Source organism: Rana temporaria, chromosome 10, assembly GCF_905171775.1.
Source record: "Rana temporaria chromosome 10, aRanTem1.1, whole genome shotgun sequence".
NCBI lineage: Eukaryota > Metazoa > Chordata > Amphibia > Anura > Ranidae > Rana > Rana temporaria.
The window spans coordinates 130,775,515-130,801,507 of record NC_053498.1 but is presented as its reverse complement, the minus strand read 5'-3'; the positions used below and the strand labels follow the sequence as shown (position 1 = coordinate 130,801,507).

The following is a 25,993-nucleotide window of genomic DNA, read 5'->3' as shown; positions in this document are numbered from 1 at the left end:
TTTTTTTTTTGGTGGGGGAGTGGATCTTGGGTGGGAGTTCCCACACTTTTTTCCCCAGGACTTGACCCCTGGGAGAAAGCCTATTGAGGGGGAGAGCAGGAGTGTCAGGATGCCCACTAACACACAGCTCCTTTCTCTATCTGCAAAGTAGAGAGCGTTTTGACTTGCCTGCTCGCCCCCTCAAGAGGCTTTCTCCACACCAGGGAGAAAGCCTTGCATTATTGCAGTGTTTCTCAATTCCAGTCCTCAGGCCCCCCCAACAGGTCAGGTTTTCAGGATTTCCATTATTTTGCACAGGTGATTTGATCAGTTTCACTGCCTTAGTAATCACCACAGCCTTTTCATCTGAGGGAAATCCTGAAAACCTGACGACTGGAATTGAGAAACACTGCATTACTGTGTGGAGTTACAGACAGAAGAACAGGAAGTGAGGATTTCTCAGAAGAAATAAGGACATTTAAAAGCAAAATGGAAGGATGAGGTAAGTGAAGGAGGACTGCACTAAGGTAAAGGAAGCTATTTAGGGACATTTTTTTTTACCTTTACAACCCCTTTAAAAAATGGAAGTAAAGTCAAGTTGTATTTATGACAGTGTATTTATGACAGGGGATACCAATGGGACCCAGAAGGAAGACCAGGTGAAGATGGAAGCGCTGGGGGCCCATAAAAGAAAGTAGGGCGCACGATCTAGTTTTTTCTTTTTTAGCCGTATGAATTCCCATGATTCTGAGGAGGGCTGCAAGACCGTTGAATATACCCTGTAATTGGACCACGTTACCCTATAGCAGGAGATACCAGAGCGCAGGAGAATTTTCTGTTTGCTAGAGCTGGGGGCCCGCCTGATCGGTCCCAGCGCTGTGCTGAAGGACACCATATGACCGGCAAGTCTACCATAATATACTAAATATGCTGTGCACCAGCCAGCCAATCTCACCATCCTGGCCTGAGGAGCCCTCACATTTACCTCCACTCCCAGGGGAGTCAAATCACCATCTCTGCATTCTCCTCAGAATAAAAAAACACAACGTGGTGCCAATAAAACCATTTATATTTTTTCCCCCCATGAAGGCCCTTTACTGTGGCCAAAAAGTCCTCCATCGCATTAATTTTGGCTATCTTTTACAACCAAATGGCCACCGACAGCAGGCTGTGTCCGCTTCCAAAACAGTGAGATGCAGCTCTTTGCTTCTGTGAGCAGGGGAGGTAAAATGGATCTCCTATAGATTTTACTTGGAATCTCATCAGGTGGTGCAGAAGAAAGAATGCAGGGGTCCAGCATTATTATTTTTTTTTTTTTTTTTTTTTTAGAGAGGACTTTACTTCCACTTCAAAAGATTAGTTCACCTTTGGGAACATGTTACATGTTCTGCCCGTGAGCACTCTAGGTAGTTCATGGATTCGTCCTGTCCTTGTGTAACTGCCTGCGCCTGTACGAGCAGATGCACTGATAGTCTGCATTGGACCTGTGATCTGCTGATTACGGGTGCAAGGTTTTACTTGGTTACATAGTTATTGTGCTTGAACAAAAGAGACTCAAGGCCATCCAGTTCAACCAATAGAAGGGAGAAAAAAAAAAAAAAAAAAAAACACACACAAAAAAAAATTCTATACAGTTGATCCATAGGAAGGCAAAAAACAAACACACACACATTTTTTTTTTTTCGGCCAAACACATACTGAATTTTCGGTTTCGGTCCAGAGTTTAATTCGGTGCACCTCTGTATAATGCTTATGATCTACCAGAACACACAGATCCTCCTCCATCATACCTCCAGCGGTTCCGCTCCTAGTATGTATGATGCATTCATGTTTTTAGCGCCCGCCCCCCCCCCCCCCCCCAAGTGCATAACTTTACATTTATCAACATTAAACCTCATTTGCCACATAGTTGCCCAACTAAACAATGCATTGAGGTTGGCTTGCAAGACATCCTGTAAGGACGTTACTAAAAATAAAATAAATGCACATTTTCTTTTTAGCAGGGTAAATTTAACGTTTTATTTAGTTTTGGATAGAGTGTGGAAGGGTTAGAGCAGCCAGCCAGCCAGCCAGCCATTCTCAAAAAGAGAGGTTCTTTGGGTAGTGGATAGTTGACCTCCCATTTAAAAATGATGTCTGCAAGTTCCCGGGGACAAGGCCACCACACCATTTTTAAAGCTCGAGTTAGACCAGGGGTCTCCAAACTGCGGCCCGTGGGCCTGTGTGGCCCTTTGCTTGTCTTTATCCTGCCCTTGGGGTACGTCTCCTCCCACTGGCACCAGAGATGGGGGGGGGGGAACCAATTCTCCCACTGGCACCAGAGATGGGGGGGGGACCAATTCTCCCACTGGCACCAGAGATGGGGGGGGACCAATTCTCCCACTGGCACCAGAGATGGGGGGGGGGGAACCAATTCTCCCACTGGCACCAGAGATGGGGGGGGGGGAACCAATTCTCCCACTGGCACCAGAGATGGGGGGGGAACCAATTCTCCCACTGGCACCAGAGATGGGGGGGGGACCAATTCTCCCACTGGCACCAGAGATGGGGGGGAACCAATTCTCCCACTGGCACCAGAAATGGGGGGAACCAATTCTCCCACTGGCACCAGAAATGGGGGGAACCAATTCTCCCACTGGCACCAGAAATGGGGGGAACCAATTCTCCCGACGGCAGTGGGGTCATTTTTTTTTTTACTCCCATTGGAAACAGTCAGTCCGCCCCCCCCCCCCCCCCTTAAGTTTGAAAGTGTAGAGACCCCTGGGTTAGACCCACACCTTAGCCCTAGATATTTTTTATTCTGGGCGGGGGTTCACATACCTTTTAAACCAATCACCTTTGATCAAAAAAGATGCATGCCAATATACAAGAATGCAATAAGAAAAGTCCCAGTGTTCATACATCGTTTCTCATTACAGAGGTGAAGAGGTTTAAATTATTTTTACAAACATATTAAAATTAGAGCCCCAATGTTGACTCAGGGAAACACCTACAGTATCTGGATGACATTGTCCTTGTGTTTTCTGTGTGTACACATCATTTGCATATTCTCTTTGAAAGTTTTTCTTTCGGGTTACTCACCATGTTGATTCTCTAACAAACGTTAGAGCTTCAGTGAAAAGTTATTAAAATCACCCGTGTCTCTGCCAAGAGGAAACAATCTCTAATAATGAATAATAATAAAAAAAAAAACGCAAAACAAAGTTCCAAGGGGAAAGAAATATCAGAGTTTAGAAAAGGTGAGCTTCCTGTATGATAGTTAGACAGGGCTGTGCCAAGAAAGTAGGCAATAAATTGCTCTTCCAACATCAGGAGATTTCCGTTAACCCTTGCAAAGATCTTAAAACTTGATTTTTTTTTTTTAAATCTCTGCAAGCAGTAATCGTGTGAAATTGAATTTTTACGCACATCTAAAATACTTTTCCTAAAATGTTACTAAACCCAGGACCCTGAATTCACTATATCTGGTCTCCCACAGTACACAGAAATGCAATTATCTTACTAAATATAAACTGCTAAATACCATTTCTCATTAGCAGTATATAGCAGTCTTGTGACTATTAGTGTCTGATCAATGCTTGTAGGAGTTTTTTTTATTCTACTCTGACTGTCCTTCGAGGCTGCAGGACCTCTGACCCTCTGTCCGATTGGCCCTTTGCTGATCACAAGCACCCTCCCAATAAGAAAAAAACAAAACTCTTCAGCAATACACACCAAACTGAGCATGTACAGCTTGCCCCCAAGGCTCTGTACTTTTAGTAGATGAATTGGGGACAGTGGAAATAGGGGAGGATCAGAGAAGACAGGATCAAACCGCTTTTTACACAACATGGAGGATTAACCCCTTAGGGTTCCACAGTGAGCAAAACAAGCATGCTTTACTGCATATACGGACTGATGTTACGGTTGTGGGTTTAGTAACACTATGTACAAGGCACAGATCTTGAATCAGAACAGGTGGGTTACATGCCACATGGTTAGGCGATTGAACAATGACACAGCCATTGAAAGGTTAACACTTCCTGATATAACCCTCCCCACCAGGCAAGCCTCCGTTTCACAGCAAGCATAGTCCTGTATTCTGTACTGTACTCTAAAAAAGGATTTTACAGGTCAATCCAATTTTATTGTACAGGACACGGATCTTGAATCATAATGGGTGGGAAAGCAGAAAAACGAGAAAAGGGTAACCTGGAAAATAACCTGCCAACAGACCCACAAAACAAAAGGTTAAAAAATTACCAGACTGCAACTCCTTGCGGCCAAAACTGGTATCAGCAGATGCTTGAACATCCACCTGATAGAATGTGTGAACAGAGGACCAGTACAGCCTTATGCCGCGTACACACAACCGTTTTTCATGACGAGAAAAAATTACATTTTTTAAATTGGTCATTAAAAACTGTCAAGTGTAGCCTCCAGAGATTTTTTCCTCGATGTGAAAAATGGGCATAAAAAATTTAGAACATGCTCTATTTTTTCACATCGTGAAACACGGTCGTGTGTAGGCTTTGATGGGCGGGGAGAAATGCACATGCTCAGAAGCTAGTTATGAGAAGGGAAATTTGGCGCCAATCGAATGGAACTTCCCCTGTATAGTGCCGTCGTTATGTGTTGTACGTCACCGCGCTCTGCTCGAGCATTTTTTTTTTTTTCACGATCGTGTGTATGCAAGGCAGGCTTGACAAGAATCAAGTCGAGGAAAACTTAGTTTTTTCCCTTGACATGAAAAATGGTCGTGTGTATGCGGCTTTACACTAGCTGTGCAACAGAAGCCTGATGCTCAAAATGTGGCAACAGATCTAGTAGAATGAGCCTTAAAATTGGAAAGCGAAGTTCCTTTAGGGCATAGGCAGGAGAAATTACCTGGTGAATCCACCTGGGAATTGCGGAAAGAACCTTATTCAGGACCTCAGGAATAAAGATAAAGCCTCACAGTCCACTCTACATCCAGGCAATGTAGGGTCACCTTCTTTGAACCCGAAGGGGAAGGACAAACCTGTGAAGCAGGATGGTTGATGGACATTGAGCCAAAAGGTTTGCCCAGGCCAGAACAGGTCGAGAATCTTCTGCTGGCTTGCGAAGAATGTTCAAAGAACCAATCCCTTCAGTGGCCAGTGTGGGGCCACCAAAATCACTGGCACACTTTACCTCAATCCTGTGAAGCAGACGTGGTGGCAACTGAAGAGGGCTGGGAAAAGCATAGATCAGTTATAATTGACCCCATGGAGCCAGAAGAGCATCTACTGCAAATGATTGAGGACCGTGACCCAGACACGAGGCAGGAGCAATGTGAGGGGCAAAACAGACATGTTTAAATGGGCCAGCACCCAACCCCGGTACACAGAGCAAGACTTCTTCACCCACCTTGGACAGGCCCATTCCCTCCCTCTATAGACAGGAGATACTCAAGGACAGGGCTTTCCTGCAATTGGGCTACAACATTGGACCTGTAGTGGCTTGGTGCAGCTTAAAACTGAAGTAAACCCATTGATTTAACAGTTTCAAAATACTGTTACATACCCTGCACGTGCCAGGAATGTCACCGTCACATCTGGTTATGCTCACAACCAAACTGTTAAACCATCCTTTGGCTGGTGGCATAACTAATAACATGTGCAGCATGTCAGCTGAAGATTAAACAGAGGCCAAGATGGCAGCTTCCTTGGCTGAAAATAATAGGAGGGTTTAGTTCCACTTTTAAAGATATCCCCTACCATTTTTCTTCAAATGTTTTTTTTTTTTTTTTTTTTTTTTAATATTCTTTATTATTTCATCCATTACAAAAACAATACTTAAAACATGGTTTAACAATTTACATTCCACAGAACAGTTATTGCATTAAACCGCCCCAACCCCCCTCCTTCCCCAACACCATCTGATCTATATTTGTACATCCTTATCCAGTATCCCTCTACCAAGGGGAGGAGGGGAAAAAGAAAAAAAGGGGGCGAGGGGTATCGGGGAAATCACTCTCCCCCCCCCCCCCACACACAGGAAAGCCCATGCCATCCAACCAGGGCCTCCACATCTTCACAAACTTCCCTGCCTCGTCTAGTGAGCACCACCTTCTCCCTCCAAACTGTTGCATTTATTGTTTTCCTAACCCATTCTTCAACTGCCAGGGGGCTCTGTGCCTGCCATTTTTGTGCCATTAATTTTCTTGCTTGGAATAAGCATCTCAGCACTACAGCTATAGTGCCAGTGGGTACTCTTCAAATGTTTCTACATTCAGTCTCTAGTTTTTCCACCCAGAAACATGTCCATCACTTAAGGACACTAACAAAATACTGAGGCTTGCCTGGTGGAAGGGGATTATCTGAGGGCGTGTTAAAGCTTTGGCGGCTTTGTCAGTGTGTGCGGCATTTCACCCGTTATGACTCAAGACCTGTGTCCTGTACGAAATAAAAAAATAAGATTTACTAGAATTAACACTACATCTTTGGCGCAATCATTCTCCCCATACGTATTTAGAGATACTAACACACCAGATGGATAGAGTAGCTAGATGTTATGGCAGCTGGGCACATTTACAATATTGGAGGGGGAAATGCATTATACAGAAAAAAAAAAAAAAAAGTTATCCTTTTGATTTTCTGCAATATTCCCCAAAAAAACAAATAAAAATAAATAAATTAGACATAAGCCACTACTACTCTGTAGTAATTACTCTAATCCCATGAAACAACTATGCTCTCATCACTGGGTATTACAAGGATATTATAACACAAAGACTATTATGTAATGCCAAGAACTTCTTCAGACACTAACAATGCAGAGTTCAGGCTGGTGACACATTATAAAAGCCATCTCTCATGGAACTGTAAAAGGAGAGCTCTGGGCAAAGCACACAATACAGCATTAAACACAATAAGACCTTACCTACGCCAAGTGGTTTTTATTCATGGATATAGGACACCTATTTAAAAAAAAAAAAAAAAAAAAAAAAAAGAAGGTAGCGCTCATGCCCGAAGAAGCCGCTAAATAGTTTGGGATCGGCGTATTAAGTTACCAAGTTCTCTTGTCTAGGGGTATAACTTGTGAGTGTGGATAAGGAGCGAATGTCCAGACAACAGCGTGGATTTTCCAATGCTTTATTCCAAGGCTAACATAGCCAACATCAACATAACACACAGTAGAGAAAGGGTTGATGAGCAAGAGGAAACTGGTATCAGGCCTTGGACATCCACCCTGAAGGTGGATACCGCACCTGGACTCGGGCCCCGCATAGCACATCTACTCATGGCGGCTGCCACAGATATACACCCCACCAGCATGCCCAAAAGAGTGAAAAACCCATTCCGATTAGCTGCTGGGAAAGATAGGTCCATCAGAACCCCTCTAGCGCCAACTGTCGTCCAGGGGTGACAACACACCCCTGGCACGCAGACCGACCCAGGAGGCAGTCCCAAACTGGCAACAGCACAAACTAAACATCTGTGAGTGGGAGCAACTTAAATCTCCCATTCCACTAACATTAGCGTAGCGCCCCACCAACTAAAAAAAAAAAAAAAAAAAAAAAAAAAGTCAATCACACCATGGACTGTTTATCCAGGGAATATCTTATTGCCTTCAGACGATCTGCAAGGAATTTTTCCCCCCACTGGAGCAAATTGGTCTAAAAAGTTTTTTTTTTTTTGCCTTTACCTGTATCATCTGTAGGTCTTTATATGGAGGCATTCTATTTTTTTTATTGGTTGAACTAGATGGATGTGTGTTTTTTCAACTTATGTAGCCACTTTTTTTCTGCTGTTGTGAAGTCTGCTATAACCAAAAAGTGGACATAAACCATATTTAATTGTAGATCAAAAAGGGTGCCAACAAATCTTATCCTTTGGTACAGTCACTTCTACAGATCACATTAGAAAAAGTTATAAATTACAAATTATTTATAGGTATTGTGACTATCTTAAAAAATAAATAAAAAAACACAACAAAAGTAACTACAGTTATTCAAACTATAGCTAAAATTACTTCTAAACCTTATCCCATGTGTTCCATTCAACCATTTCTCCATTTACCGACCACCTCCTGGTGCGATTGTGCAAAAACCTCTGTCTAGGACTTATTGCTGCCCATGCCCTCATTGGGGACATTGTCCCCCTCACTTCCTGTTGAAGTGACCACACAGGAAGCAAGTGTAAATTTCCCCAGCAGGGACATGAACTGGTATAAAAACCAGACAAGGGAGGTTCCAAATCTCCCCCACTATCCAACATGCTGAAGTTGAGCATTCATAAAATGTACATAAAAAGACCTTGGATGAGATGAATATGGAATTCTCGCTGCTCTGACCTACATGGGGCCAGGAAACATCTATATCCTCCTAGTGGCCAGCACTTTGCCAAGTATTGCACATGTACTCCGACTACAATTTCCTGTCTGTAGCTCTCACCACAAAGTGGACAGGGTTGTAGATCACCATTTAAGGGATGCGATACCTAATTGGCCTCTGTGGAAGCTGTAAAACCACTGTAGTAGCCCAGAGCTACTACACTGGAAGCTGCAGTCTTCCATATGCTGTGCCAAGTGGCTGCTTTTCTGTAGACTAGCGTAAATCACAGGGGTTGCTTGCTCCGAATTCAGAGAATACACACATTCTTAAAAAGAACGCAAAACATTTTCCAATTGGACAAGGTGGAGAATTACGTATGTAGCACTACCCCTGTAGGAGCTGCAGGTTTAGATTTTGGGTCTACGCTACCTCTATTCTCGCTGTCCAGTGTGAAAGGAGAGTCCAAAGGAGTTCAACGTCCACACACAATGTACCTCTTTCTCTTGGGGTTTATTTTGTAGAACTTTAGTAGAAAAGAGGAGTAAGGGGTGGAAGGGTAGGTAGGTTCAAAGTAAGGAAACACTCCTGCTTCCAGTAAACAGTTCTCGTCGCCACTCTAGCCATAGTGGGTATTGCTCCCCCAGATAGGTCCCTCTCACTGGCATAGCAGCCGGGATGGGGCACAAAACAGTCTCTGCCACAGACCTTTGTTTCTCGGTGAGATATTTCGGGCCGGAATCCTCTGCCACAGGATTCAGCAACCGAATCTCTTTAGCTTTTCTCACTGGAACCTTTAAACTCAACAGGCGACACTGTCAGGCCTCTCGATGCAAGGTACACCCTTAGATGAAGCTTCCAGCCCATCTCCTAAGGTACCAGCCTCTTGCATGGTCCCTACCAGGATAGGTCCTCCCCTGGTCTCCTTCAAGTGGCTTCCTCCCGCAGGACGGACAGCACAGGATCACCTCTGCAGTACAGGCCCCAGTCGGACAACTGGGCCCACCAAACAAAGCCACAGCCCCAGGCCAACGTGGTCCCGGAGTTAGGATTCACAACACGCACCCCCGGCCAGGCGGGCCACGAGGCGTGAGCGAACACACCAATGGCGTCTGTCTCTTAAGTACCCCTCCCCAGCATGCACAGCGGGGCAACCACTCCCACTGATTTTCTGCCAAGGGGGACACTCAATGTATCATAACCTGGCTGCTGACACCCTTGGCCTGGGGTGGTAATAACACCCCCAGGTGATCAATGGTGGATCACTCCCAGCACAGCCATGGCTGGAACAGAGGCTAAAATTGCCCTTAATCTGGTCTGAGCCAAATAACAGCTCAGACCCCCATTAAATTTGAGGCAGCGCCTGTTCAACAGAAGCAGGGCACTACACGTAGAACACATTTTTGGACATCACTGCCCCCGTTTATATAGTAGGGAAGAGTTAAAGTTCAGCCAAAAACTAACTCTAAATGGCAGCCACATTCTAAGACTAATCTAACCCTGTGAAGCAATAAAATAAATAAATAGCTATACATACCTTCTCTTCAGTCGGTCCAGTCTCCAGCAACGCATGCCTTGTAGAAGAGACCACCGACAACGGCTGGGAAGTGACGCCACCCATAGACTTACTATGGGGCTTCCGTTAGCGGCGGCCTCATCTGCACAAGCCTAGACAGAGAAGCCGCCGCTGACAGCTCAGCGTGGGACTGGATTGGCTGATGAAAGATGTATGTATGGCACTTTTTGCTTTCCAGGGATTAGATAGAATAGTCTTAGAATGTAGCTGCCAGTAGATTTAGAGTTCGTTTTTGGCTGAACTTTCTACTTTTACTCCCACAAAACGCAACAGGAAGGGAGTAAAAATTCCTACGAAGTTAAGGGGAATTCATCCCTTAAACAGATGTCACAAGAACAGGTGTCTAGGTCGGTGCAGAATTTACCCTCACTTGCTCTGGTGACAGCTCCAAATTTCTAGGTCTTCCACCGTCCCATCAGTCACCAAGACAGAGGGGGGTGGGGTTCCCTCAACAGGGACACAGACAGTAAGATACCTGTCTGGGGTTCCAAAACTTCGCTACTGCCTAACATTGGGAATATATATATATATATATATATATATATATATTTTTTTTTACACACACACACACACACACACACACACACACACACACACTAAGGTCTTATCTGAAATCGGTTATTATAATAAGTTTATAGTATGATTAGTAGTAGCAACAGTAGTATTAACAGAATACATATTAGTAATAAGAGCAATAAATAGTAAATTATAAGACTATTAGAAAAACAACAACCACCACCACCACCACAAGTACAACCACCAAAAAAGCAATAAAATAGTAAAATTATAGAAAAGACTACTACTAGTACAACCACCACCACCACCACAACCACCACCACCACCACCTCCCCCAGTACAACCACCACTACTTCTAGGCCTGGTTTATTTATAATTCCAGCAATCCTCCAGAAATTCAGCCCTGCATTAGCAGCCAATATACATGCTAAACTATAAATAACATTGGCAAATATTGTGGGTGAGGGACCTGCAGTCAGCTGCAGAAGGTACAAGGTTTCAACTGTAATTGATCCATCAGTATTCCACCCTACAAATCAAAATAGCAGGGCTGGATACAGCAAATCTAGATAGAACCTGCTTCATTCCACCCAGCCAATAGATCATAGTTGGGTGTACCTGAACAGAGATCTAAAATAAATATATGGGAGAGTTGGCTTCCAGAGAGAAAAATGGATCAATAGATAGGATATAACACCAGCTAAGCTCTTAATAAGCAAGCTTGAAATGTATCCTTGTAAATCCATTTTATTTGTCTTGATACCTTCCACCAATCTCTTCAAATCCCCTCCTTATATGTTGGGGCGTGCTAACTTTCATAAAATTGGCAAGAAAATTTTAATAATAAAAAAAAAAAAAAAAAAAGAAAAAAGAAGAAGAAGAAGACCAAAACTTACTCCCCCAGCTTTATAACTTGTCAGTTTTTTTTGGTTTTGGTTTTCTTTTTTACATCTGTGTCCCATTGATTCCCTCCAAAGTGAAGGAATACCTGGTTTTCACCAAAGCTAGGTGTTCCTTGTGAAAGATTTCCTCTTTTCCTGTTCTGGCGGCAACTCAAAATTTGGGATTTTCTGTCACTGGTAACTATAAAACAGGACAAAAGACAGATGTTCTAAACCAGTGGTGTCCAACCCGCAGCCCGATTGAGTTCAGCATTTGGCCCAGGGCATGTCTGGAAGAACCCTTTGCAAGAAGAGAAGCCACGGTGGCGAGCACGTATGGAGGGATGCAGGGGGTGCCAGGTAGAAGCTGCAGCACAGAGAAGGCAGGAATGAGCACAGATAAAAGGATGCCAGAGATACCTTTTTAGTAAAAGCACGGCAGCAGCTAAAGCAGAGAATCTACAAGTAAATGCCTGAGTGGGGGGCTTTGGGGGGGGAGAGCAACTGAGATCTAGGGGGGGCGGTGTTGAGGGCTGCACCCCCCCAGATCTCAGTTGCTCTTCCTGAAGCCCCCCGCTCACAACCTCCCCTCTTCCTACCCCCACAGCAAATACCAGGGTTGCCAAACGCCACTAAAATTCAAGGACAGTTTGTAAAGTTCATTCATTTTTAACATCTGTCCATGAATATTTGTTATGGACATGCCGCCTAAAGATCACAGATTTTACAAACGGTCCTTGAAATTGGGCTAGGTTCACACTACTGGGGGTGGTTATGGGTGCGGGAATCGCAGCTGTAACCACCCAAAGTCAAAACATGCTGCTTTTTACAGACATGCGTGGGTACCAGTCCTTAAATTTCACCCCCATGCACCTGTAGCATTACCCCCACTGGAGCTGCTGGATTTTTTGGCGGCATGTTACCTCGCGGCTCCTCCGAATTCCTAGGGGTGAATGATGCGTATTGCATGTAGTAGAACTAAAGGAATGTCCAGACTGGTGCTCTTTATTACCCAGACGGGTAAAAACAGTAAACTTGTGGTGAGGAAAGTAAAGCTGAAGAAGGAGAATAGCAGATTCAGGCGTAATGATAGGAAACAGTCCTGCTCCCAAATGTAACACTCTTTCACCACTCCTGCCGGAGTGGGTTTAGTGTACTCGGACAGGCCTTACTCACTGACCTGGCAGCCGGAGTATCACTCGGACAATTGTAGGATAAAGTCTCTGCCACAGACCCCTCTCAATGAGCCTCAGAAGATACCTCTGCCACAGGTCCCCTCTGGGTTGAATTATTGGAGATATGCCTCCTTAATTGAGTTACGTCTGGATCTCCTTCAACTTGCTGCCCAGGTACCGACCGACAGGTGATCAATCCCTCGGTGTCCGGCTACCTTGATCCCCGGTGGTTTATCCAGGCCCTTTTGGACCTCCAGCAATACAGCTTGGGATCTTCAAGAATGGGAACCCAGTCACTCACTGGGTCCCCACCGCTGTTCAGATGCTCCGGGTCAGCATGGCCCCGGAACACCACATGGCACGCACGCACGCCCCGGTAGGCCATAGCGCCGTGGTGTGGCCACCCTAAAAGGTGGGTGCCACACTGGACGAAGAAGAACCCAGAACCAATGGCGTCTGCCCTGTAAATACCCCTCCCCAGCAGGGACAAACCCCCCCCATGATTGGCTGCTGGGAAGAGCAGCCAAACCTTGACCCCACTGCTCCAACCTGCAGCACCGGGGCTGGAAGAACACCCCAGTACAGCAGAATGGACTCATTTTGCTACTAACAATCTGGATCAGAGTTTAACTACACGCTGATCTACATATAAATTTAGCTAGCACCAGTACTGCAAGGTACATAGGCGTTACACACCTAAAAACACAATGTGTTTTCAGGCGTGGAAACCGTCCCTACAGTTCAAAAATGGTGCAGGAAGTTCAAATGAATGGGCTACCATGCCCAAGCAAATGTGGCCCAAGACAATTGCTCTTCTTTAATTATTCAATTGATGGACGTACCCTGGCGGTTTTACCTCACTGTGCGCCGGTTCGGCTGAAAGATTCTTGGCACTGCGAGATGTGTAACTTTTGTTAGAACTATATCGAGTGTGCAGTCGGTTACATGATCTTGTGGCAGAAGATGGTGGGACGGCCTGACGACACTTATCAAGTCTGTGGCAGAGACTTTGTCGAGCTTCGCACCAGCTGCTATGCCGGTGAGAGTGGGCCTATCTGGTGGTTGCCGAAATTCAGTGTGGAGCCGAGTTACTCCTCTGGATCTGGTACCCGTGATCCGTAAAGCAAAAAGGTACCCGAGTCTTTCCCTGTCCCTCTACCCCTCTGTTGGAGAACTTTGCCTAATAAAACGCTTAAAAAGAGACTTTGTGTTGGTACGTACATTCTTATTGACAACCCCTGAAACAAGCATATGGAACAGTAAGGTAACAGTACGCCCAAATCTAAACCAGCAGCTCCTTTGGGGGGGGGGGGGGGGTAGTGCTACACAAACAAATAGGCTTTGTTTTATTTTCTATAAACACATGTGCTCCTTGTTACTGGTTTTGTAAAATATTCTCCTAACTCCTTCAGCTGGGAAGACATAGGGGGTGGGACATCGAAGCAGAAAAAAAAATGACAACCATGTAAGTGTTTTATAAACACAGAACGCTGGCAGCATGTTATGGTAACATCACCCTGTACAGCACTGTAAACCTCTTCATAAAAACAGCAAAAGAAATAGAAATATATCATGCTGAGCACGCATTAACCACTCGACATCTGGAAGATTTGAACAGGCCATTTTTTTCTATACAGCACTGCGTTACTTTAATTGACAATTGCACGGTCATGCAACACTGTACACCAGGCATGTCCAAAGTCCGGCCCGGGGGCCAAATGTGGCCCAGGTTTTGGTTTAATGCGGCCCCACTGGTAATTTGGACATACACATATCTTTTGTGGCCCCCAACGAATCCCAGAACACCGCGTGGCACTCTGGGATTCGTTGAGGGGGCCACAAAAGATATATACCGTATTTATCATTCTGGCAGCCTCGGAGGGGACAGGGAGGGGGGTGGGACGAGTGCTGTCAGATAACATACAGGAGAATCTCCTGTTTACGTGGCGGCCTCTGTAATAGGAAGGCCGCTAAGAAAACAGGAGATTCTTCTGTATGTAATCCGTTGGTGCTCATCCCTGACCCCTCTGAGGCTGTAGATGGGCATTGATCCGGCTGCACTCATTGGATGCATTCATGGCAATGGTGAGGCTGCATTCATGGCAATGGTGAGGCTGCATTCATGGGCACTGACCCTTATTTTGCTTCACAGTTCATTATTTAAAATTTGTATTTTTTTCCTGAAACTTCCCTCTTAAAGTGAAGGTGCGAGTTATAGGCTGATAAATATGATATATCCAAATAACATACCCGAGCTCCTCCTTAGACTCTTCACCACACACAGCCACAAAGGCGGGAGAATTCTCGTTGGGCAGCGTATTCATTAATTTGCATTTTAGTTTTATTGGTTCAAAAAAATGTCAGGCAAAATTCGGCCCTCACGCATGTTCACTTCTTAAAATCTGGCCCTCTTTGAAAAGTTTGGACACCCCTGCTGTACACAAATACAATGTATCTCTTTCCCCTGCAAATAGAGCTTTCTTTTGGCATTTGATCACCTGTGCTTTTTTTTTTTTTGCTTGAGCTATAAAACAAAAAAGGCCGACAATTTAAATGATAGTAGATAGGTTTAAAGAAAACCCCAAATACATTAATATACATATATACTGTAAACCCAATTGAGCATCTCTGGGGAGACCTAAAAAAATGTCTGTCCACCAACATTTACCATCCAACCTGACAGAACTGGAGAGGATCTGCAAGGAGGAATGGTGTGAAAAACTTGTTGCATCTTTCCCAAAAAGACTCATGGCTGTATTAGATCAAAAGGGTGCAAATACTAAATACTGAGCAAAGGGTCTGAATACTTAGGACTATGCGATATTTTATTTTTTATTTTTGAATAAATCTGAATTTTTAACAATTCTGTGTTTTTCTGTCAATATGGGGTGCTGTGTGTACATTAATGAGAAAAAAAAATGAACTTGAATGATCTTAGCAAATAGCTGCAATATAACAAAGAGTGAAAAATTTAAGAGGGTAAATTTTAGGCCAATATGTATTCTGCTAGATATTTTCGGTAAACAAAAACACAATAAGCGTACATTAATTGTAGATGCTATAACTATGGAATATATACTAGGATTTAAAAAAATAATAATATGTTATACTATTAAATGGTAGCGATCAGTGACTTATGGCGGGATTGTGATATTGCGGTGGACATTCAACACTTTGTTGGAACCAGCGACACTAATACACAGGACAATCAAGGGGTTAAATGGGTGCCTAACCAGTGTGTGTTGTGTACTGTGTGTGGTGCTTTCACCAAGGGAAGGGAAAGAAAATCCATCCCTCTGCGCCCCCCCCCCCCCCCCCATTAGAACGAAGCTCTACCTTGTTTACACAAGCGGAGGTCTGTTCTATGCGTTTTGCTGACATCCATTCGCCGTCACCTGCCGATTTGTTACAGCCTCTAACTGGAATTGCTGGATCACGTACTAGGATCGGATAGACTCCGCCGCTAACAACGGCAGAGACCATATTTTATGGCAGCTATCTTCTACCATAACCCCAGTATTTAACGTCAAAATCCTGACGTATAACGATGGCGGGCGGTCCGGAAGTGGTTAATAATAGAGACTGTTCCATTCCAACTATGATGTTTATAAAGAACGTTTGTTCATTGTTTAGCGATGGAGAAATACTCAAGTCTGGAACTCATAAAAAGTAACTGTTAAATGAAAAGCAAGCAAAAATAAAAAGGATTACAAATCGCTTCAAATTGATTTGTTCCTGAAAGCAGGCAAATCCTTCACGTTAAATAAATAAATATAGATGTTAAACTAAATAAGTTCTTCACCATAAAAATTGTTAAATCTTTTCAGGTGTGCTGTAATATTTTTTTTTAGACCTTTTTGGTGCGCCACAAGACAAAAAATAAAATAAAAAAAAAAAGAAAAAGTTAGACCCCTTTCACACTGGATCGGTTTGCAGGCGCTAATGCTAAAAATAGCGCCTGCAAACCGACCCTAAACAGCTGCTGCTGTGTCTCCAGTGTGAAAGCCAGAGGGCTTTCACACTGGAGCGGTGCGCTAACAAGACGGTAAAAAAAAAGTCCTGCGAGACGCATCTTTGGAGCGGTGTGTAAACCGCTCCTGCACATTGAAATCAATAGGACACCGCAGCTACACCGCCGGCAACGCGCCTCGGTAGAGGCGGTTTTTAACCAATTCTTGCCCGCTAGCAGGGGGGAGGGGTAAAAACCACAAAATTGGCGATAGAGCTGCTAAAAATAGCAGCGCTTTACCGCCAATGCACCTCCCGCCCCAGTGTGAAAGGGGCCTTAGAGAAACAAGTAGGTAGATTCAGGTAGAGTTAGGCCGGCTTATCAGTAGATAAGCCGACCTATGTTTAAGTGTATGCTCAAACAGAGATACGCTTAAACATATCTAAGATACGACGGCTTGCGCCAACCTATCTTAGATTGCAATATTTTGGATGGCCCCTAGGTGGCGCTTCCATTGCGGTCGGCGTAGAATATGTAAATGAGGGGATACGACGATTCACGAACCTACGCAGTACTTTTACGCCATTTACGTAAGAGATAGGCCACGCAAAGTTAGAGCTAGGCCCTAGTGGAATAGTAATGTCAAGTATGGCCACCGTTCCCGCCGCGAAATTCGAAATTTTTACGTCGTTTGCGTAAGTCGTCCGCAAATCGGGATTTACGTCGTTTACGTCCATGTCGCAATCAATAGGCCCGTGCGGCGTACTTAGTCGCAATGCACACTGGGAAATGTAGGCGCCCGGCGCATGCGCAGTTTGGAAAAAAAACGTAAAAAAACGTGAGGTCAAGCCTCATTATCATTAAACACGCCCCCCCCCCCCAACACATTTGAATTAGGCGCCCTTACGCCCGCCCGCTTTAGGCTAGGCCGCCGTATATTAGCAGGCAAGTATATTGAGAATCATTACTAGCCTAGCTAATTTACGGCGGCGTAGCCTAAACACGCTAAGCTACGCCGCCGTAACTTTAATCCAATGTACCTGAATCTACCTAAAGATGTTTCTGAAAACCAACCAATCAGGTTTTATTTTATTCCCTGCGAAAATAAATCGCAGAATCCGACTGGCTGTTCTTGACACCAGACTGACTTTTGGTAAAAGGCCCCAAACCAAAGTTTTGCACCCTTTAGCTGCTGAACAACCAAAGTTCCCATCATGCCGTGCATTTTTCCTGCAGCCAAGGAACTGGTTTCTTAACTCGACATCCACAAACAATGCGTTTGGTCAATTTATTAACCGCAGGAACTTTTCACCAGTGGTGAGTCAGAAGCGAGATAAGACAAGCGAGGAGGTTGGCTGCCAACAATATCTACAACAGTCCGGAGGTTCAAGGACAAAAACCAGCAGAAAGAGAGAAAAGAACTGGATTATGAAATATTATCAGGACACTACAGAGAAGTAATAACTTCCTATACGTCAGATTTATAAAAAAGTCACCCAAAGCCTGGTAATGGTTTATAAATGGCCGTGTCATATGCAACATTATTAGAAGCAAAAACCACCAAAATAAAAAAATAACCGCTTTATGGAGAGGAGAGAATGGGACTGGGACACACACACACACACACACACACACACACACACACACACACACACACACACCTCTTTTTGCACGATTTTGCTGCCAAGAAGCTAAATGTGTTTTCCCTCTGTACAGGAGCTTCCTGTAATACAGACCAGTCACTGCTGCCCTTTCTCCTTGTGCAGGGTGACTGGTCTCCGCCCTCTCCTGTCATTTACTGCAGGCAGTGTGTAGTGGGCGGGGTCCACGGGGCCCCTCCCACAGCTCTGCTCTATGCACAACAAAGTCATGAGGTCACTCATTCTTTTAGATATGATATGGAATGGCAACGGCACTTGTTGCACGCAAATTGGATTCCGATCCTTTGTGGCTGTTCAGTAATACACTCCAAAAAGCACTTTTTGTGTGAACCGCCGCTTTAATGCATCAAGGTGAAAAAACAACTGGCAATGACGGCCCAGCCCCCCGTTTTACTTACCCAAGCCTGTTCACCTGCTGTGCGTGTCCCCCCGGCGTCCTCTTTTCCACGGAGTCTGGCCATTGATTGGCTAAATGGGATTGATTAATAGCAGCGCAGCCATTGGTTCACGCTGCTGTCAATCACATATAATGATGCGGCGTGCCGGGGCCCAGGTAATACAGTCGGCAGCTATAGCTTAGGTTAGGTCTTGCGGGGAGGAGCCGAGGGACCCCAAAAGACAAGGATCGGGGCCACTCTGTGCAAAACAAACTGCACAGTGGGAGGTAGGTAGAACATGTTTATTGTTAATAATAATAATAATAATAATTAAAACACGAAGCCTTACAACCACTTTAAAGTGTATCTCCTCTAAGAAAACATAGCAAGTGAAAAAAAAAAAAAAAAGAAAGAAAGTATAGCATATACAATTGCTACGCAAACCATATTGTAATTCAATAGAGGTCGACCGATATATCGGCTGATTTTTGACACTTTAATTAATCGGCATCGGCCTATATAAAAAAAAAAAAAAAGCAAGAAAAAAAAAAGCCGATTTACTTCTGCTTAAAGCGGAGTTCCACCCTAAAAATTTACCTCCGCTTAACCCACTCCTCGCCCCCTTACATGCCACATTTGGCATGTAATATTTTTTTGGGGGGGGGGGGGGGGGGTTGCGGGGGAGTGGGGGCTTCAGGAGAAGGGGACTTCCTGTCCCACTTCCTCCTTCCGCCGAGGGGCTGCAAAGGCGATACGTCATATCGCCTTTTGGCAGCCCCTCCCTATAGGCGATCGCCTAGGACACGTGACAGGTCCTAGGCGATCGCCTGTCCAATCAAACAGCGCAGCGCCGGGCCGCGCCGCTCGCGCATGCGCAGTGGGTGCCCGGCCGTAAATGGCGAAAGCTGTCACGGCCGGGTGCCCACAGTGACAATGAAGACGCCGGCAAGGGGAGGGGGGGAGAGGAGCGGAGCCCCGGCCGGCGCGTCGCTGGAACGTGGAGCAGGTAAGTGTATGTTTATTAAAAGCCAGCAGCTACACTTTTTGTAGCTGCTGACTTTTAATAAACTTAAAAAATGGGTGGAAAACCCCTTTAACTTGCATGATATAGAAGTCAATGCAAGTTGCCTGAAGTTTCCCATGGAGTGACTTGTCTCTGGGCAGCCTGCCAAGTGTGAGAAAAGATACAATGTTTCCACTTATCAATGAACTGATGTGTGTAGAAGTTCTCAGTTTAACCATTTAAAGACTAATCTTTTCTGATACTTGTTGCTTACAAATTAAAAATCCTGTATTTTCTGCTAGATAGAAAATGACTTAGAACATCTATCTATCTTTTAGCAGAGACCCTAGGGCAGTGATGGCGAACCTTGGCACCCCAGATGTTTTGGAACTACATTTCCCATGATGGTCAACTACACTGTAGAGTGCATGAGAATCATGGGAAATGTAGTTCCAAAACATCTGGGGTGCCGAGGTTCACCATCACTGCCCTAGGGAATAAAATAGCGTTGTTGCAATATTTTATGTCACACGGTATTTGCGCAGCGGCCTTTCAAAACGCAATTTTAGGGGTAAAAATACACTTTAATGAATAAAAAAATAAAAAAATAGTCTGTTTTTGGTTTTTTTCTTCGTCCAAAAGTTTTGAATACCTGTTTTTGTGCCTGCTTCCCGATGATGGCTGGGGCAGCACCCGAGAGCGGAGGGAAAGATCGGCTTCGGGTGCCGACATCGCGGGCGCCCAGGACAGGCAAGTGACCATATATTAAAAGTCAGCAGCTGCAGTATTTGTAGCTGCTGACTTTTAATATATTTTTTTCCAGCGGAACTCCGTTGCCTTCACACTGGAGCGGGCAGGCGCCATTCGGCTGCTAGCGGGGCGCTTATAACCCAGCTAGCGGCCGATGAAGAGGTTAAATGCGCCCGTGTAGCACCGCTGCAGAAGTGCTTTGCAGGCGCTTCGGCAGCAGTGCCCATTCATTTGAAATGGGCAGGAGTGGTGGAGGAGCGGTATACACCACTTCAAAGATGCTGCTTGCAGGACTTTTTTTTTTCCCCCCCTTTTCTTAACGTCCTGCCAGCGCACCGCCTCAGTGTGAAAGCCCTCAGCATCATAAAAAAAATCGGCATCATAAATCGGCCGCCGCAATTTCTAAATATCGGTATCGGCCAGAGAAAAACCCATATCGGTCGACCACTAATTCAATGTCTTAAAAAAAAAAAAAAAAAAAAAAAAATTACCTTTCCTTTTTAAAACTACAGGCACTGCAATTTATTTTTATAAAATTACATGCAATATGGCTACCTAGAGGCATTCTGTAAGCGGTTGCTGTATGGCCCCAGAAATGTCATGCCCTGCTTGGGTGAAGAACTTCACTACAACGCAAGTCAGATTTTAGGCATCCTCTGAAACCATAATGTCATCTTTGGTGAGATACTCCCTAAGGCACAGGTGGCAAACAAGGCCAAATCTGGCCCACCAGGCCTCATGTGGCCTGTGGAGGCAGATGTGTGCAGAGGCAGGACGGATCTTGCATGTAGCGCACCCCTGAACCCTTCACTCTGTATGTGGCACACCCCTGCACGTAGCACACCAGACCTTGTCATATGGAGGCAGATGTGTGTAGAGGCGGGAGGGATGTTGCATGTAGCGCTCCCCTGCACTCTGTACGTAGCGCACCCCTGAACCCTGCACGTAGCGCACCCCTGAACCCTGCACTCTGTACGTAGCGCACCCCTGAACCCTGCACTCTGTACGTAGCGCAATCAAATATGGAAAAAGTGAAGCACTGTGAATATTTTCGTATGAACTGTGTAAGGGTTCATTACTTCTAAAGGAATGCAGACAGTGAAACTTTTCTAATCAGAACATAAAGTGCACCAGCCGATTATAAAAAACGCATTTATAAATACATGGTCTCGCAACAGCCATTTCTTCAGATAGGAATGTAGAGCAAAGTTTTTTAAAATTCCTGAAATCTACATTGAAAAATGAATTTACTCTTTAAGCAGGCACCAACCTGCCATTCATGGGCCCCAAGCTGTTACCAGCGATAACATGATTGCATCTTCTGTGACGTTTCAGGTCTACCTATAAGCCTCCATGTCATATAGAAATGTCAGGGAAGTGAGCTGGGTAGGGCTGTGATTACCGAGTTAATCATCTACCAGTCCCAGCTGGAGCCCGAAATAGAAAAATTATAGAACGCCCATCCCTGTTCTGTCAGGAAATCAGTCCTGGTGCCTGGCTCCTATATGGAATATAATAGGTGGCATGAAAAGCCTGGCATCAAAAGACTCAGCACAAGCATGGCAACCAGCCAACTAAACTAGGTCCTCACCGTGTAGAATCAGGTGTGTGTCACACACTTTAGGAATCATTACTAGAAGACCTTATTCCCATATTTATGCTTTAAGTTAAGTTCACCTTTATTTCCCGAAATTCAAGCTCCCCAATGTACCAATATAGCATTAATGTACTTATTTTGCAAAAATAGGACAGCTTTCCATTAATCTTACATAGGACTTACCTCACAGCTGTTTATACACACTACTCCATTACTTATGCCTTACTTCCTGGTCAGACTTTAGGTCATGACACAGGAAGGAGTTGACCAGCTGAGGGTAGATGATGCAGGGTGTTTCGTCAGATTAGGCGACCCGTCAGAATGTGTAACGGAAGTGATCCGCCATCTTGCTACACCCCGCACTCGTCCACAGTAAGGGTACAATGAAAAGGCGACGAGCTGACATCTTGTTGCATTTCACACTTAATTTTAACAGTAAACAAAGCTTATATAGTGAAATACAGTATTTAGATGTTGAATTTTAAAAGCGGCGGCAAGCCTGCTGATCTCACAGGTTTGCTAATGTGACAGAACACTGCTGCTTTGAAAAAAACATCAAAACAGGCCAAGGGATTTCAAAATCCTGTAATTCACTATATAAGCTCCATTTACTGTTAAAAATAAGTGTAAAATACAAGACGCTGGTGGGTGCAACAAGTAGGGTGACCACATTTCCAAACTACCATTCAGGGACACCCCCATTCCCAAAAATCAGCTTGTGCTGTAACGAATCACAGCACAGCGATTGGACACTCTCCAATCACAAGCAGGGGGCGGGGATTGTGCTCTTCCAGGCAATTCCCAGCCAGGACAAGTACTGTCAGTGAGTAAAGCAGTGATGTGGCGGCCTTTTTTGGGGGCATTAGTTTGGCTTGGGGGTTTCATTCCGGGACACTATTGTCCTGCAATGAAGGTGCCCGGGACAGACCAGCGAAACTGTCCCGGGCAATCCAGGACACGTGGTCACCCTAGCGACAAGATGTCCGCTTGCCGCCTTGTAACTGTATCCTTACTGTGGACGAGCACGGGGGATAGCAAGATGGCAGCGATGAAACTTCACTTCCGTTACAAATTCTGATAGGTCGCCTAATCTGATGAAACACAGGGTGTGTGCTAATGAGATCAGCTGGTCAACTCCCTCCTGTGTCATGACCTAAAAATCTGTCCAGGAAGTAAGGCAGAAGTAATGGATACATATGGAAACATCCACGAAGAGAGTGGGGTAAGTGTCTATAGAATTAAAATGTAAAGCTTTGATATTTTTGCAAAAAAATAAGTACTACAATACTAGATAATACTGAAATGTTAAGAAAAAAGAAGAAAGAAAAAAGGACATTTATAAAAAGGGAAAAATCGAAGAAAAAAATAAAAAAAATAAAATAAAAAAAAGGTACGCGAACCAACAATGCACTGGCTTAAGGAACCTATTTAGAAAATAAACCTTTACAACCCCTTTAAATGTTCCTCTGTTTAACCCCTTATTAACCCCTAATTTACTGATCAGCATTATTTTTCTCCTGTATTGGTACCCCCAATAAAAAATCATAGTAAAGTCAGAACTCCTGATCTGCAGGCTAGTTCTTGGTCCACGGCTCCTCGCCCCCGACAGCCAGGCAGGTAGCATTTCCTGAAGCGAAGATCAGCACTGTCCGTCTCCACATTTCTGTCAGTGTCGATTTACTGTAACACACAATGAGGATACATTCAGCAAGTGGAAACTTTCAGAGACCTCTTCTTGGTCTCGCACTGCTGGAGCAGAATGAATGGGCAGCCTGTTTGTATTGTGTCTTCCAATATCGCAGTCACAGATCATCGGTGAAATCCATCTGTGCGAGTTGGCCGCAGTTCACGTCCCATCTCTCCGCACTCACCATACACTTTATAGGGCACACCACTGCCGAAGGGCTATGCTGCATACAAGAGGTGTCAGTGTGCGATGGCAATCAACATCCTTGAGAATAATAGTGCCACATCCTAAATATATTGGAATAGAAGAGGAGCGAAAAATGGACTTTGTAGGCACTTTTATGTTAAAATACAGAATTTTTAATAATAGAAAAATCACAAGACAATATGTTGACATATCAATAAATACAGATTATTAAAACATGTATAGGATATATAGAACCAGGTGAGTGGAACTAAAATATAAAAAGAGTATATGTATCAAAAACAGGTAATATAGGATAATATAGGCTTCCTATATTATCCTATATTACCTGTTTTTGATACATATACTCTTTATATTTTGGTTCCAAGCTCCCGATGAAGCGGACAAGCTCCGCGAAACTAGTTGAGCCAATCGTGGAACTCTTTACATGTTAAGGACTGAACAAGTGTGGACCGAGTGCGAACTGAAGTTCCTCAGTGATTAATGCCAACACAAATCACCGTTCACGGCCCACTCACCTGGTTCTATATATCCTATACATGTTTTAATAATCTGTATTTATTGATATGTCAACATACTGTCTTGTGATTTTCTATTATTATTATTATTAAAAATTCTGTATTTTAACATAAAAGTGCCTACAAAGTCCATTTTTCGCTCCTCTTCTATTCCAGTGTGCGATTACCGGTATTATCGCTTTGCGTACTTCATACACCACAGATCACATAGGGCTCTTTCACATCACATCTGCTGAATCGCATGGATCTGCAGACTCAACACAAACGCACATAGGAAACAATTGTTTTCGTTGTGCCCAGTTTACACCATTGCATTAATATACACCAGGTCTGCAGTGCATAGACTTGAAAAGACGCATCAAAGTTAAAGGAGATGTAAACCCTCATGTTTTTTCATCTAAATACATCATATGCATTAAGGTGAAAAAAACACCTTGCAGTATCCAGCCCCTCCGTTTTAGTTACCTGAGCCCTGAATTTTCATGGGCGCGATCCTGCGTCGCTCTCCCCATGGCTTCTCGGCTCTTCGTTGGATAGATAGCAGCGCAGCCATTGGCTCCCACTGCTGTCAATCAAATCCAATGACGCAGCTCCCGGGAGCGCGCCCGCATGGTAACCCCCTTGGGAGAGAGCATCCCAGAGGGGGTTATCCATTGCAGGGAGGAGCCATCGTGGGACCCCAGAAAAGGAGGATTGGGGCCACTCTGTGCAAAACGATCTGCACAGTGGAGGCAAGTATGACATGTTTTTGTTATTTAAAAAAATAACCCATAGTATCACTTTAAGAAACAAAAACAGCATAATGTATCACACTGGCTCTCACTGCCACTACACAACGCACATCGGCGTGAACAAGCCCCGACTCCAGAGAGAAGTTTATAGGGCAACAAGGAAAGAAGAAAAAACTGCAAGGGTAGTATTAGACATGCGTTCACATCCTTCCTCAAAGTCCCAGTTCACATAGGTGCGATGCGGAAGCACTGCGAATACACTACGGGTTCCCACATCGCACCTGACTCAAGGCAGTTCACTATGCGACCTGCTGGGAGTGTCAATACAATGTTAATGACCCCCCCATTTCAGTTTGCATATTGCACATAAATTAGATTGCATGGGTCTGCAGTAACTGGCATTCTTCTGCACTGGATAAATGCCAGTCACCACTAGGGCACATGGAAATAAACAGTTGTTCTCTATGTGCCCCGTTTGCAGTGAAGCGCAGCCCAGGGGTGCGGTAAAATGCAGACACGTTGCATTATATCTCAGACATAGGCGTGCGCACAGGGTGTGCCAGGTGTGCCCAGGCACACCCTAATCACCCTGTGCAGAACAGCTTTCCCCTACTGACCTGGCTCCACCTCCTTTCCCCCCACAGCACTGCTGGCTTCCCTCCTCTCCCACCGGTTGTTACTATGGATGTTTTAGGATGAGTGGGGGGGGGGGGGAAGGGGCCAGTAAATATGCCATTTACCGGCCCCTTCCCTTTCTGAATGAACATCGTGAGTGATCGGTAGAGTGTGTTTGAGCTTTGGGGTGCACACCCTAATGCCAAAGGCTGCGCACACCTATGATCTCAGGCACTGCACAGAAGCACAACACACTACACTACTGCAGCCCAAAACTGACAGCTGCTCACACGCTAAAAAAGGAGTGTTTAGCATGCAGGCAGTGTGAACGGGCCCCAATGTGCAAAATAAAAGCAATCCACATTTTAATTTGCACAGAAAAATAAATACATTTTAGGACACAAAGTTGTGCAGTGCACTTAGAGCCCATTCACACCATTGCACGTTACTTCAACACACAGTAACATGCGTTAAGAACATTGGTGTGTAGCGGGGTCGTTTA

General features: G+C 44.6%; 1 protein-coding gene across 2 annotated transcripts in view; it reads right to left on the bottom strand.

The window, feature by feature from the left end:
- Nucleotides 1-25,993, bottom strand: part of LOC120915606 (EF-hand domain-containing protein D2-like) — a 115,532-nt gene that overhangs the window by 75,844 nt on the left and 13,695 nt on the right. The window lies entirely within an intron of this gene.